Raw genomic sequence first — 14,863 nt, 5'->3', positions numbered from 1 at the left:
GCAAGGCACCACCACTTACTGATCCAAATGGCTACCTGTCTAACAGTAAGAAACACAGCAGACTACCATGGATTTGGACTAGAGCTGGCTCTGTGGTTAGAAAGCAATTTTATCTATCTACCTATCTATCTATCAATCATATATGTATGCATACAAATACATTATATATACATATATATTATATAAGTATATACATACATGTATGTAAATGTTCATTTAATGGTGAGAAACAACTAATAGTATTAGTGCACTAATAGAACAATTTATTTATTTATTTTAACCTGTGTCCACTGGCTTTGGGAAATAAGTTAAATGTTTCTGAAAGAGATATGTAAACTGATTAAAAAAAAACAAAACACAAACAGTCCTGTTATTAGCAAAATTTAAATTTGCTACACAAGAAAAGCTTTTAAAGCTTTTGAAAAATCTAAAAGGACTTCACACTATCCTTTTAGAACCTACAGCTGCTACAATGACTGCTTCACCTTTAGCACTGTTTTAATCTTCACAGCAACATGCCACATATTAATAAAAGCATAAAGATCTGTGTATTAGAATCTTTGTTCAAACTACAACACAACTGAAAATGACTCTTGAATACCACAAGTAATGTCTTCTTTGTTTTAGCAATAAGATTCCTTAGTATATACAACAACTTTTCCCATAATAACATTCTAGAGACTGAATTTTGCCAAGGACGATTTCAAACACATTATGACTGATAGAGGCTTCCTAACCATTCAAAGGTCACCTATACTATTGAATCAGCAATAGTGGACGTAGTGTGTATGAATTGTCAGCTTCATAAGATGTGGCGGGAAAAAAGAATTATAGAGTGGGCATACCTCAAAAAAAACACACAGTAAGGTCATTTTAAGGAATGCACATAAGATTTCATATTTGTCTTCTTCCTTGTAGTGATCTATGAATCATAATTATTAGACAGGGTTGCAAAAAATCCTGTCCAGCTTCGACATTTTGGAATATTATCTACATGCATCATGTTTGATCCAGTTTGTTGTACAAAAATTACTCTGAGTTCAAAAATATGCTTAAGTCATACTTTTTTGCAAGGGGCACGTAGATGGTGCTCTGGCATGGGGCCTGGGCCAATGGCACCTCCTTTGCAGCTACTGTCCCAAGGGACAGGCTCTTATCTCTTACAGGTTTAGTGGAGAAAGGAGAGCTCTACATGCAACACCTACCTATCTCACAGCTTTCCCAAAAGCCTGCTCGAATCTTCTTCCTGCTCCCTTGTTAAGGCTTCGCACCAGTGGCTAGCTAAGCTCCACCACACTGCTCTCTCACTCCCCCTTCTCAAAAGAACAGGATGATATGATGAAAAAAGGCTCATGGGTTGAGATAAGGACAGGGAGATCACTCACCAAATACCATCACAGACAAAAAAGACTCGGCATAAGGAAATTAACATAATGTTTAATGTTTTCCTTAGACCTCCTCTTTCTGTTGCCATACTTGAAAAAGCCTTTTTTTGTTTGACACCACACTGGCCAATGTCAACTCAAGTTGAGCTTTAGCTTTTTTTGTTTTCTCCCTACAGATGCAAATTGCAGCTCTGTAATCTCCCTGTGAATCCTGACCTTGTTTCCAGAGATCGTATATTGTCTTTTTCTGCCCAAGTTCCAGGAGGAGTTCCCTGTTCAGCCAAGCTGGTCTTCTGCCCCACTAGCTTGATTTGTGACACAATGGAATGGCCTGCTCCTGGGCTTTTAAAAGGTAGTTCTTGAAAAGCGAACAGCTCTCATGGAACCCTACAACCTCTAGAGCCAATTCCCCAGGGACACTGCTAACTCACTCCCTGAGTAGCTAAAATTTGCTCTCTTAAAGTACAGGGCGGCAACTCTGCTGACCTTTTTGCTCCTTACACCAGTGTCCTGGTTTCAGTTAGAACAGAGTTAATTTTCTTCCTAGTAGCTGGTAGAATGCTATGTTTTGGCTTAGGATGAGAAGAGTGCTGATATCACCCCGATGTTTTAATTGTTGCAGAGCAGTGCTTATACTAAGCCAAGGACTTTTCAGCTTCTTGCTCTGTCCTGCCAGCGGGCAGGCTGGGGGTGCAGCAGGAGCTGGGAGGGGACAGACCCAGGACAGGTGACCCAAACTAGCCAAAGGGGTATTCCATACCATCTGACGTTGTGCTAAACAATATATAGGGGTGGCTAGCCAGGGGGAGGAGGGCTGGACTGCTCGGTGTTAGGCTGGGCATTGGTCAGTGGGTGAGCAATTGCATTGTGCATCACTTGTTTCGTACACATTATTATTAGTAGTACTATTATCATCGTTATTGCTATTATTATTATTATTGTTATTATTATTTTCCTGTCTTAATAAACTGTCTTTATCTCAACTCACAGGCTTCACTTTCCCGTTTCTCTCCCCCATCCCAGAGAGGGAGGGGAGAGGGTGAGTGAACGGCTGTGTGGTGTTTAGCTGCCGGCCGGGTTAAACCACAACACACCAGTAATTTTGAACACAACTATTTCATGATCACTGTGTCCTAGACAACCACCTACCACCACCTATCCCACAAGGCCTTCCCTATTCTCAAATAACAGATCTAGGAAGGTGTGGTTGGGACAGAGTTAATTTTCATCGTAGACACTCACACAATGCTGTGTCTTGGGATTTTGATTAAAATAGTGGTGATAACACAGAATCACAGAATTGTAGGGGTTGGAAGGGACCTCAAAAGATCATCGGGACCAACCCCCCTTGCCAAAGCAGTTTCCCTAGAGCAGGTTGCCCAGGTAGGCATCCAAATGGGCCTTGAATATCTCCAGAGAAGACTCCACAGCCTCCCTGGGCAGCCTGTTCCAGTGCTCCGTCACCTTTACCATGAATAAGTTCTTTCGCATGTTGGTGTGGAACTTCCTGTGAATTGCTAGAGAAGGATCTGATTCAGAGGAATAGGCCTCGTGCACAGGTAAAGAAACAGTTAAAATAATGAAGAAAAGTACTAGGGTATGTATGAGTTTTCCTTTTTATTTTATCTTTTAACGTTAGGGTTTGTCAGATGCTCTTTATTGTTTGGCATAAAATTACAATTAAAAAAATGGTGGATGGAGGAGAAACAGCCCATACAATAACAAGAGGATACTGTGGTATCCTTGTCTTTTGAAAAAATATCTCTAAAATAATTGAAATTTTATCTGAAGAAATGTAATTATTTTTATTGAAAACTGAAAGATAATTTAATAGTATATAGTAGAGAAGACGTGAATAAACATGAATGTGAAGACACTGCTTGGCTTAGACAGTTAAAACTAAAACCATCATCAAGGCAGACCAACTGATGGGAGCAATCACAGAGGTGACCTTACAATAATAAGAAAATACTGTCAGAAAATGGCTGCTAAAAACTGACAGGAGAAAATGTCTGCCAGTCTGGGAACTGCTAGCCTGGGAATCCGTCCTGGGAACTTGGCCTGGGAAACAGGAACATCTTTGAAGGGTGCATCTGGCATCCCTGAAGTACAGCTGGGTACCTGAGAACCAGAGTCATCCTGAAGATGCCATCAATAAGGGCAAATAAGTGAAATAGGGAATGGGGGTTGCAGTCAGTTCATAATGGTTTGTCTCTGCCGCTCCTTCCTCCTCATGTTCTTCCCCTGTTCTGTGGGGTCTCTCCCATGGGATACAGTCCTTCATGAACTGCTCTAATTTCAGTCTGTTCCACCGGGTACAGTTCTTCAGGAACAGGGTGCTCCAGTGTGGGTGTCTCATGGGCCACAACTCCTGCCAGACAACCTGCTCCTATATGGGCTCCTTTCCACAGGCTGCATTTCTGGCCAGGAGCCTGCTCCTGCATGGGCTCTCCAAAGGCTGCAGCCTCCTTCATGGCATATCCACCTGCTCTGGCATGGCATTCTCCACAGGCTGCAGCATGGATATCTGTTCTGGCATGGTCCTCCATGGACTGCAGGGGGACAACCTGCATCACCATGGTCCTCTCCATGGGCTGCAAGGGAATTTCTGCTCCAGTGCCTGGAGCACCTCCTCTTCCTCCTTCTTCACTAACCTTGTTGTCTGAAGAGTTGTTTTTCTCACTCCTCTCCTTCTCACAGCTGCTGCACAGTGCTTTTTACCCTTTCTTAAATATTTTATCACAGATGCACCACCAGCATCACTGATAGGCTCAGCTTTAGACAGCAGTAAGTCTGTTTTGGAGCTGTCTGGAATTGGCATTGTCCAGCATGGGGGCAGCTTCTGGTCTATTCTCACAGAGGACACCCCTGCACCACCTCCCACCTCCCAGCATGTAAACCTTGCCACATAAACCCAATACAACATCTCAAAATAGCTTCTTAATTAAAAGTTGCAGTTTGTTTTTAAACTGTATTGACTTCCAAGTTAGAAATCATGTATTTGCTAATAAATTGACAAAATGTTAATAGAAAAGGTTCTTAAAAAGGGTCATCTAGCTAAAAATGAAGACATGACTGAAACAAGCTCTTTAAACTAGGAATGAGGGGAGAGGGATAGAGTAAGCAGCAGCCCTGTGAAGGAGTGATAGAAAGGGTTGCTGGACAAAGCTCATGGAGAGATGTGATAGGGAGAAATCACAAAATCAACAAAATGGGGCTTAAGCAGGGTTACTTCCACCACCAGCATGTAAACAAGGAAATGTCTACAAGACACCATTATGGAGAAAAAAACAAAAACAAAATATTTCTAGGATCCCAACATGTTGAGGTATCTCTCTGAAGTGCCTGCACACTATGATGTACAATATGGGGAATAAACAAAATGAGTAAGAGATGTAAGTACTGTCACAGTGCTAAGACCTTGGGATCACAGAGACTGTTTGAGATAGCTCCCAAGACGGGTGTCCTGGTTTCAGATAGGATAGAGTTAATTTTCTTCCTAGTAGCTGGTAGAATGCTATGTTTTGGCTTAGGATGAGAAGAATGCTGATAACATACTGATGTTTTAATTGTTGCAGAGCAGTGCTTACATCAAGCCAAGGACTTTTCAGCTTTTCTCTCTCACTGTCCTGCCAGCGGGCAGGTTGGGGGTGCAGCGGGAGCTGTGAGGGGACAGACCCAGGACAGCTGACCCAAACTGGCCAAAGGGGTATTCCATACCATCTGACATCATGCTGAACAATATATAGGGGTGGCTAGCCAGGGTGGGGGGGCCAGCTGCTCGGGGATAGGCTGGGCATTGGTCAGCAGGTGGTGAGCAGTTGCATTGTGCATCACTTGTTTCGTACACATTATTGTAAATTCTGTTAATAAACTGTCTCTATCTCAACCCACAGGCTTCATTTTCCTGTTTCCTTCCCCCATCCCAGAGAGGGAGGGGAGAGGGTGAGCGAACGTCTGTGTGGTGCTTAGCTGCCGGCTGGGTTAAACCGCAACAAGGGAAGAAACTGGAAGGTTACCAACACATTCTTTGGTTCTAAGGACGTATGATTCCCCATAGCGTGCAACTGCTTGCCTTCGGCCAGTGAGGGGCAGTTGTGTGCACAGGTCTCCTCTCAGCTCGGGTGCACTTCCTTTCAGCGACTTTCAGTATGAGCTTCCTTCCAGCTTGGGTGCGCTTCCTTTCAGTGCGGGATCCACTTCTGTGAGCGGTTTGCTGAGTTTGGCTGAACCTGTCTTCATGAGGCGATCAGTGTCCCTGTTCCTGTCCTGGTCCCTATTCTGTTAGCCTGTCCCTGTTCATTCCTTTTTTGTTTTTGTCCCTGTTCTGTCAGCTTGTCCCTGCTCTTCAGGTTGTCCCTGTTCAGGTGCCATTGTGGCGTAATGACCACAGAGACACCAAGGTTCTTTTGGGATCAGTAACTGCTACTACTTTACTGATGACATAACTTCAACTCTCTCACTGAGGACAGGCTCCCTTCTTATAACATTCGCTCTACAGCAGTACTTTTCCACTAACTATTCACTGGTCAGCAACTTTGCCCAGCAACAGCAAACACCCAGCAACTTCCATGTCTTAACAAGCAGTCCAAGACAGCAAGGTATCTCCTGAATCACCCTTCTTTGTTCCTTCTAACTTCTTTACATTCCTCATGGCCTCATGTTTAAGAGTCCGATGTTATTACCAACCAAGGGGCTTGTCGACCCTCATGGCCACACTCCCAAATAAAGTCTCCTCAGAGCCTTCTCTTCTCCAGGCTGAACAACCATAATTGTCTCATCTTCATAGGAGAGGTGTTCCATCCCTCTGATCATCTTTGTGGCTGTCCTGGTTTCAGTTAGAACAGAATTAATTTTCTTCCTAGTAGCTGGTGGAATGCTGTGTTTTGGCTTAGGATGAGAAGAGTTCTGATAACACCCTGATGCTTTAATTGTTGCAGAGCAGTGCTTATACTAAGCCAAGGACATCTCAGCCTTTTGCTCTGTCCTGCCAACAGGCAGGCTGGGGGTGCAGTAAGAGCTGGGAGGGGACAGACCCAGGACAGGTGACCCAAACTAGCCAAAGGGGTATTCCATACCATCTGACGTCATGCTAAACAATATATAGGGGTGGCTAGCCGGGGGGAGGGGGCCGGACTGCTCGGGGTTAGGCTGGGCATCGGTCAGCGAGTGGTGAGCAATTGCATTGTGCATCACTTGTTTGTACATATTATTATTACTTTCCTATTATCACCATTATATTATTATTATTATTATTGTTATTATTATTTTTGTTATTATTATTTTCCTGTCTTATTCAACTGTCTTTATCTCAACTCATGGGTTTCACTTTCCATTTCTCTCCCCCGTCCCAGAGAGGGAGGGGGGAGGGTGAGCGAACGGCTGCGTGGTGTTTAGCTGCCAGCCGGGTTAAACCAGGACAGTGGCCCTCCTCTGGACTCATTCTAACAGGTCCACATCCTTGTTGTGCTGGGGCCCCAGTGCTGGATGCACTACTCCATGTGAGGTCTAACAAGAGCAGAGTAGAGGGGGAGAATCACTTCTCTCAGCCTGCTGGTCATGCTTCTTTTGATGCAGCCCAGGATACAGGAGGAGGGAAGGGAAAGGACAAGAGGTCACGAAGGACAAGAAAGTCATCAGGAGTAGCCAGTATGGATTCACCAAGGGGAAGACATGCTTGACCAACCTGATAAGCAACTACAATGAAATGGTGACCCTGATGGATGAAGGGAGAGCAGCGGATATAGTCTTCCTGTACTTCAGTAAGGCCTTTGACACTGTCCCTCATAAGATCCTCATAGGCAAGCCATTCATGTTCAGGTTAGATGGGCAGTGAGGTGGATTAAAAACTGGATGAATGGCCTGGCCCAGAGGGTGGTTGTCAGTGACACAAAGTTTAGTTGGAGGCCAGCAACTAGTGGAGTACCCCAGGGATAAAAATTCAGTCTAGTCCTGTTCAACATCGTTAATAATCTGTATGATGGTGCAGGGAATACCTTAGGCGGTTGTCCTGATTTCAGTTAGGATAGAGTTAATTTTCCTTCTATTAGCTGGTAGGGTGCTGTGTTTGCGATTTAGGATGAGAATAATGTTGATAACACACTGATGTTTTAGTTGTTGCAGAGCAGTGCTTACACTAAGCCAAGGACTTTTCAGTTTCTTGCACTATCCTGCAAGCGGGCAGGCTGGGGGTGCAGCAGGAGATGGGAGGGGACAGACCCAGGACAGCTGATCCAAACTGGCCAAAGGGGTATTTCATACCATCTGATGTCATGCTGAACAATTATTATGGGGGGACTGGCTGGGGTGGGGGGGACCGGCTGCTTGGGGATAGGTTGGGCATTGGTCAGCGGGTGAGCAATTGCATTGTGCATCCCTTGTTTTGTACACATTATTATTAATAGTACTATTATCATTATTATTTTCCTTTATTTTCTGTCCTAATAAACTGTCTATCTCAATCCACAAGCTTTCACTTTTTTTTGATTCTCTCCCCCATCCCAGAGAGAGAGGGGGGAGGGTGAGTGAACGGCTGTGTGGTGCTTAGCTGCCAGCTGGGTTAAACCACAACAGCAGTGTACTCCTCGTGCCCCTCCCTAAGTTGACCTTTCACCCGTATCCCTGGTAGGGCACTAACCATCAGTGGTGACTGTGATGAATGCATCGGGCTGTGATAGTTGAACCAGGATCAAGGTGGATTCGGGGGAGATAGACCCAAAGGCTAATGGATCATGCACCAACAAAATATGGCTGGCATGCAAATATGACTAGTAGTCAGTCATCTTACCCCATAGATAGGGGAAAGCCCAGAGCCCATTGAGCTCTCCTGTACTACAGCAGGCTGCATGCCAGGATCTTCCCCTTGAGCAGAGACACCTCCCAAGGTTACTTCTCAAGGTCAAAAGATTCCTTACCTGCGACAGATATGTGGTGACTAAACTTCAAGTTTAGTCAACTTCAAGTTCCACACAGTCAACTTCAACTTTCGCCAACTTGAACTTCCACACAGTCCAGCCCCTCCTTCACGTACATCGCCACTCTCCCCCCCATCTTGCCTGCCCTGCCTGTCCCTCCTGAGGAGCCTGTAACCATCTATTGCAACACACCAGCCACAGGACTCATCCCACCAGGTTTCGCTTATGCTGATGATGTCATAGCTGTGGTACTGGGCCAAGACTTCTAGCTCGTCCATTTTATTCCTCATACTGCGTGCATTTGTGTAGAAGCACTTCAAATGCACCTCATTGCATGCAGCACCTCGTGGAGCAGACCGAAGGACCTCACTGGCACACAGTCCCTCTGATTCTAGTGCACCATCCCTTAGCTCATCACCATTGGGCCTGATTTTATCCCTTTCGCGCTTCGACTCTAGTTTAAAGCCCTATCGATCAGCCATGCTAACTCTGGGCAAAAATCCTTACCCCTCTCTGAGAGAGGCACATCACATCTGGTGCCAGCAGGCCTAATGTTGTATAGACCTTCCCATGATCAACAAACCCAAAGTTCTGCCAGTTGCACCAGTCCTGAAGCCACGTATTAATAAAATGAGTCTGCTTGTCAACATTGATCTCTCCTCTCGGAAGGACAGAGACAAACACAACCTGTGCCCCTGATCCTTTAACTAGTTGCCCCAAAGCCCTAAAGTCCCTTTTGATAGCTGTGAGAAAAATCTCAAATAATTTTCTTCAGACAGGATCTTCTGTGAAGCTATTTTATTCGCAATTGCAATGGCGGGTGTCCTGTCAATCAGGAGCGCATTTTGGTAAACAAATCATAACCTTTTATTCCCTATTACCTGACACCTGATCACCTCCCCTGTTTCCTCATTGGCTGAGTACTACAGGTTCACAAGCTACTTGACACTCCTCTATACCATATATGTACAATTTTTTTTTTTGATCAACCCTTTAATTTCTCCTTTTTCCTTTTTTTTCCCCCTGTTATAAATGGCTCAGTCTTCAAAATAGGACTATAATCAAAGTTTACAATTTATTAAAGGAATAGAGGTAAGCAAACAGTGCTGGGTGCACCGGGAGTCTCTGTTCCACCAAGATGCACACCAGTTACATCAAGCAGCTGATTTTTATGCTCCTAGGCTAATACATATTCATTACTACTTCTAGAAAAAACAGGCTTATCTTAATTAGTTTCCGGAATCAAAACCCTCCTACTGAAGCATGCGTATCAGTCTCTGGGGGTCTCTCTGGGGGTTTCTCGTGCTGAAGGCTCATAGTCTTCCTCCCAGGCTTTTTCCTTGTCGTCTCCTTTGTCCATCTTGGCCGGATGTCAGAGACTTGCGCAGTGTCCCCTGCAAGCTTTGTCTTCTAGTTGTCCTTCAGCTTTCTTAATCTCCTGGTCAGATATCCGAGACATGCATAGTGCCCCATGCAATAGTCATAATAGTTAGCAGTCGTTCTGAAAACTCCCAGATATCAGAGACTTCAAGGAAAAGTCTATAAATACATTTCCCTTCAAGTTCTCTATTGACACGAATTGCTAAAACATTCCTCACATCCCTTTCTTATATTTTGAGAGCTTGTGATCTTTGTTTTTTACTGTTCTCACGCTGCTCATCCTGTTTTTCTCAAGCTTCTACCTTATTGGGGAACAGTGTGGCCTTCTACTGTCCACTTATCTACTTGGCATTTCTCTTTGTTCTGACTACACAACTACTTTTGAATACGGAAGGTTAGTTTCTACTGAAAAAAACAAACAAACAACAACAAAAAAACAACAAACAAAAAGAAAAAAAACCACTCTACTTCAAAAACACGTTCAACTGCAAAAACACAACTTAGTTTCTCACAGGACTGATATAGGGAATATCAACGGGAGGACCCTGAAGATAAGGGAGGAGAAGACTCCATACCAGCAAGATAAGGGAGGAAAAGACCCCATACACACAGATAATAGAACCAGCAAGAACTGACTTGGACTGCTGAAGTCTGTAAATGAGTGAAAGGGTCAAAAGTTTAGCAGCGAGGAAGACTTTTGGCCCTATCATCATTCGATACCCCCCAATAACGCAGAACAGAGCCGCAGCCCCAGCCTCCCCCCCCCCCCCCCCCCCCCCGAACAGGCAGGAGCTGTGCTTGTGCCGCTGTGGGTGCTGACGTGCTGAGGCTGGAGCCAGGGGTGACAACAGCCCACCCACCCCCCGGCACTATAAAAGTAGTCCCTAGGGAGCGCCGTGACCCAGGAGCACCACTAACAGGATGCGCTAACAGGACCGGTTTGGCAGTTAGCACAGGCAGTTCAAGCGGGGCAGGGAGGAGAACCTAGACCTCGCCATGGTGGGCACCTGTTACAGCGGTCAGTCCGAGGTGGCAACCCAAACGGAGGAGATGCTGCCTCTCTGGGCTCACGTGGGCACCCAGGTGGATCCCCTGAGGGGGGAGGTGGCAGTCCAGACAGGTGACTGTGGGGAACTCCGGAATCTGGAGGTCCATCTGGGCCATGAGGGAGGAGAGTGCTGTCACTGGTGCAGGTGTGCCCTGCTTCAGGGACTCCTCAAGCAGGTGGCTGGGCTGCAGCGAGAAATCGGCAGCCTGAGGGAGTCTCTGAGGGTGACAGATAGGAGGGGCCTCCCTGCCCCTGCTGTTGCTCGGCAGCCCTCTCCTATGTCCCGACAAGGGATAGAGGCTGCCCCTGTTGAACACATGCGGAACAGAGGGCTAAACTGTCCGCAAGAGACAAGGGGCTGGACCCTTGTCTCGGCTCGGAGCAAAATGAGACGTCTGCCCCTGACACCCACAATGCCACCTACCCCCATGGTGTCCCTGGGAAATAGTCCCTGGGTGACTGGGATGCAGATAGAAGGAGCAAAACAGGACAGGTAAATGACTGGCTGAGGGGGTGGTGTCTGGACCAGGGATTTGGGTATTTTGATCTTGGGCCGTCCTTTGAGAGTCCGGGTATGTGGGCTACGGACAGACACCAACTGAGCAAGTGGGGCACAAGTGTGTTGGGGAACAAGCTCTCTGGGCTGATTTCCAGGGCTTTAAACTAGGTTTGATGGGGGAAGGGAGGGGAGCTAAAGGTGACAGAGAAGGGCTGGGGGAAGTTGTCACTGCTGACCCTGTTGAAGACAGGGAAAATCTTCTGAGCTCTCCCATAGGATTGTCTGAGGGCTTCTCAGAGAAGGTAGCGTTCCCGATCCCCCGTCCAGTATCATCTTCTTGCATCCCCCCAGGGGTAACTGCACCTGCTCCTTCCCTAAAGTGCCTGTACACCAATGCACGGAGCATGGGAAATAAACTGGATGAGCTCGAGATCTGTGTTCGGTCGCGGGGCCACGATCTCGTTGTGATCACTGAGACGTGGTGGGACAGCACACATGACTGGAACGCAGTCATGGAGGGCTATGTCCTCTTTAGGAAAGACAGGCTGGGGAAGCAAGGGGGTGGGGTTGCCCTTTATGTGAGGGAGCAATTAGAGTGTACCCAGCTCCACCTGGGGGAGGGTGAAGGACAAGTGGAGAGCTTGTGGGTAAGAATTAAGGGGTGGGCTGGTATGGGAGACACGGTGGTAGGGGTCTACTACAGGTCTCCAGATCAGGAGGAGGAAGTCGATGAGGCCTTCTATGAGTAGCTGCTAGTAGCCTCACGATCACGAGCACTGGGTACGTCCGTTCCCTGAGCAGGCGGATTCAAAGGAACAGCTGCTCCCTGAGCTGGCGGACTCAAAGGAACAGGAAATGAGTAAGTCATTTTCTCCCCTTTACAGCGACTCCTGCTTGTCCTTGCCTTGTGCCATGCAGTGTACGGGAAAGTCCTGCTTGACTAACTTAATTTCTTTTCATGACAAGGTTACCCATCTTGCTTTAGTTTACCCATCTCCCAGAGAGGGAGGGGGGAGGGTGAGCGAACAGCTGTGTGGTGCTTAGCTGCCGGCTGGGTTAAACCATAACAACAACCCAACAAGCTGTGTCAGATGGACGTCACAGAATATGCGCCTTTCGGACATTTCCGGTTTCTCCACGTCACAGTGGATACCTGTAGTGGTATGATGTGGGCTACTGCTCTCACAGCACAGAAAGCTCGAGAGTGCATTCATGCCCTGCGCATTGCAGTAGCGGTCATGGGCATTCCGCACACTCTAAAAACAGATAATGGTCCAGGCTACACTAGTCGGCTCTTTGGCCAATGGTGTTGCAGCTGGGGCATCACTCATATCTTGGGTATTCCGCATAATTCTACTGGGCAAGACATTATTGAGCGTACTCATCTGACTTTGAAAGCTCGCCTCGATGCCCTTAAAGAGGGGGGAATGGAGGCGACTGGCTATGGAGATTCCTGTCCACATGCTTTGTTATTAAAGGCCCTTTTTAGTTTAAATCATTTGGAAGGTCGATCCGCAGACCATGCTATGACAGAACGCGCACCTTTAGGGGTTGTTCAGGTACGCCTGGATGGTGGGCCGTGGAATCGGGATCCGGTACCCCTGTTAGTTATGGGTCGGGGTTACACCTGTGTACAACTACCATCAGGGGTTCGATGGGTTCCAGCATGATGGGTACGTCCGTTCCCTGAGCAGGCGGATTCAAAGGAACAGCCGCTCCCTGAGCTGGCGGACTCAAAGGAACAGGAAATGAGTAAGTCATTTTCTCCCCTTTACAGCGACTCCTGCTTGTCCTTGCCTTGTGCCCTGCAGTGTACAGGGGCTACTGGCAGGAGTATGCTGTGGGCTACTGGACCGCTCCGCTGTTTCCAACGCCATACGCTTACAACCTACGGTCTGCTGAGCCAGTACCCAACGGGACACTTCATGGACTGTTCCCGCCTGTTACTTGCCGGGGAAGGAAGCTGACTACCATCCGTATCGATGCCACCGTGCAGGCAGGTATCAATCTGACACATGAAACACTCTTGTCATCAGACAGCACCACGCATGCGACGGAGGACGGAAAAGAAACCGTTCTGCCGGTGGCGCAATTGTGCGGCTCCATTGACATTTGGGACAATGGGACAATAGCGGATGTGACCGTTCCGCCGTGGACAGTTAAGACCATGGTGCGCAATCAGTCGGTGGCCTGGTTGTGGGTGGGGCCACCGGGCCAAGCTCCTGCACCGGTGGACTTTTTCCCTGGGGATGTTTGGACTGTAAATAGCCATGCGACGGCCCCTTATCAATCGGTCCGCATCGTACAAGTTTCGAACTCTGCTCATTGGCGTTTACCTAACCCCTATTGGTTGCTCTGTTCTCAGAAACGTGCTTGGAAGGTGATCCCAGCTAACAGGACACTTGGTTTGTGCTCTATGGGTCTGCTATTGTGGCTGCATCGCACTGCTCGCAGCCCACGAGCAACCCAAAGAGTCTCTAAAATTCCGGTGTTGTTATAAATGAGAGATAAAAGGTCAGCTCAGTACACACAGCAAGCAAGGAGCAATCAAGAGGAAAATTTAATGATAGGGTTAATTAGAGATTTCGCAAAAATGCAGAATGTGAGTCAAGTGACCGCTTGTTTACCTATACCTAAATCCGCAGGTGATCCTATACCCTGGGGCATAATCACATCATCGATACCCCAGATTGAGAAAAACAAAACAGTCCAATGTGAATCGGAAACAATCATAGAGACATAAATGCTGGGAGGGTTTTATAGAAAGTGTAAGATTCGCCTTTATCCTTGGTGTAAAAAGGAAAGAAATTACATATTTACGGACCTAGACAACAAGGATGGACGACTAGGGATGTGTGGGTATGATGCACCATGCACACGACAAAAGGAAAAGGTTATATGGAAGTGCAAAGAAGGTAATGAGATAGGTGGATTAGAGGGTTGGGAGTCAGCATGGGCATTAAGTATACTGCAGAAATACCAATATGGGGGGAATACTTCTTGGTGTTTGCAATGGGTAGGAAGGACGAATAGTGACCAGAGTTTACTATATGAGACAGCTCAGAGGGAAACTAGTAGTCGGGAGAGGGTAAAGGCAGTCCCGTGGTGGAATTGTACACAAATATTCAATTGTGACACTGCTTTAGAAACAATATCTCTGCTCCCGGTAAAGATAGCCTTAGCCACCGGATGTGCATGCAGAGGTCTACAAGTTAACATGAGTATCACCAATCTGAATATATCTGGCCAGACTGATAGGAAAAAGATCTTAGTGAATTGTAAATCTTCAACTATACGAAGCATGGGACATTTTGTGTGGGCCGCCAGTGATGGAACTTGGACAACTCATTTAAGTTTGGATGGCCCAGTAAAAGAAATAACTTTAGGATTGCCCACTCTTTGCCCACTTTGGAAGAAATCCTCTCTCATAAGGAGAAGGACAAAAAGAGAAGTAAGTGAAGAAAATGATGGGTGGCAGGAACCGTCCACTGGGATTAAATTTGGATGGATGGCAGAATCGTTGTTTGCCCCGATAGCTTCCTACCACAACATAGAGCTGATTTACAATTTGATGGGGCAAGTACATAGATTGGCCAGCATTACCAGAAAGGGGTTTAAGGACTTGAATATACAGTTA

This window comes from Anas acuta, chromosome W (assembly GCF_963932015.1).
Source record: "Anas acuta chromosome W, bAnaAcu1.1, whole genome shotgun sequence".
Lineage (NCBI taxonomy): Eukaryota > Metazoa > Chordata > Aves > Anseriformes > Anatidae > Anas > Anas acuta.
The sequence above is the reverse complement of the archived record's forward strand: the minus strand, read 5'-3'. Positions refer to the sequence as shown.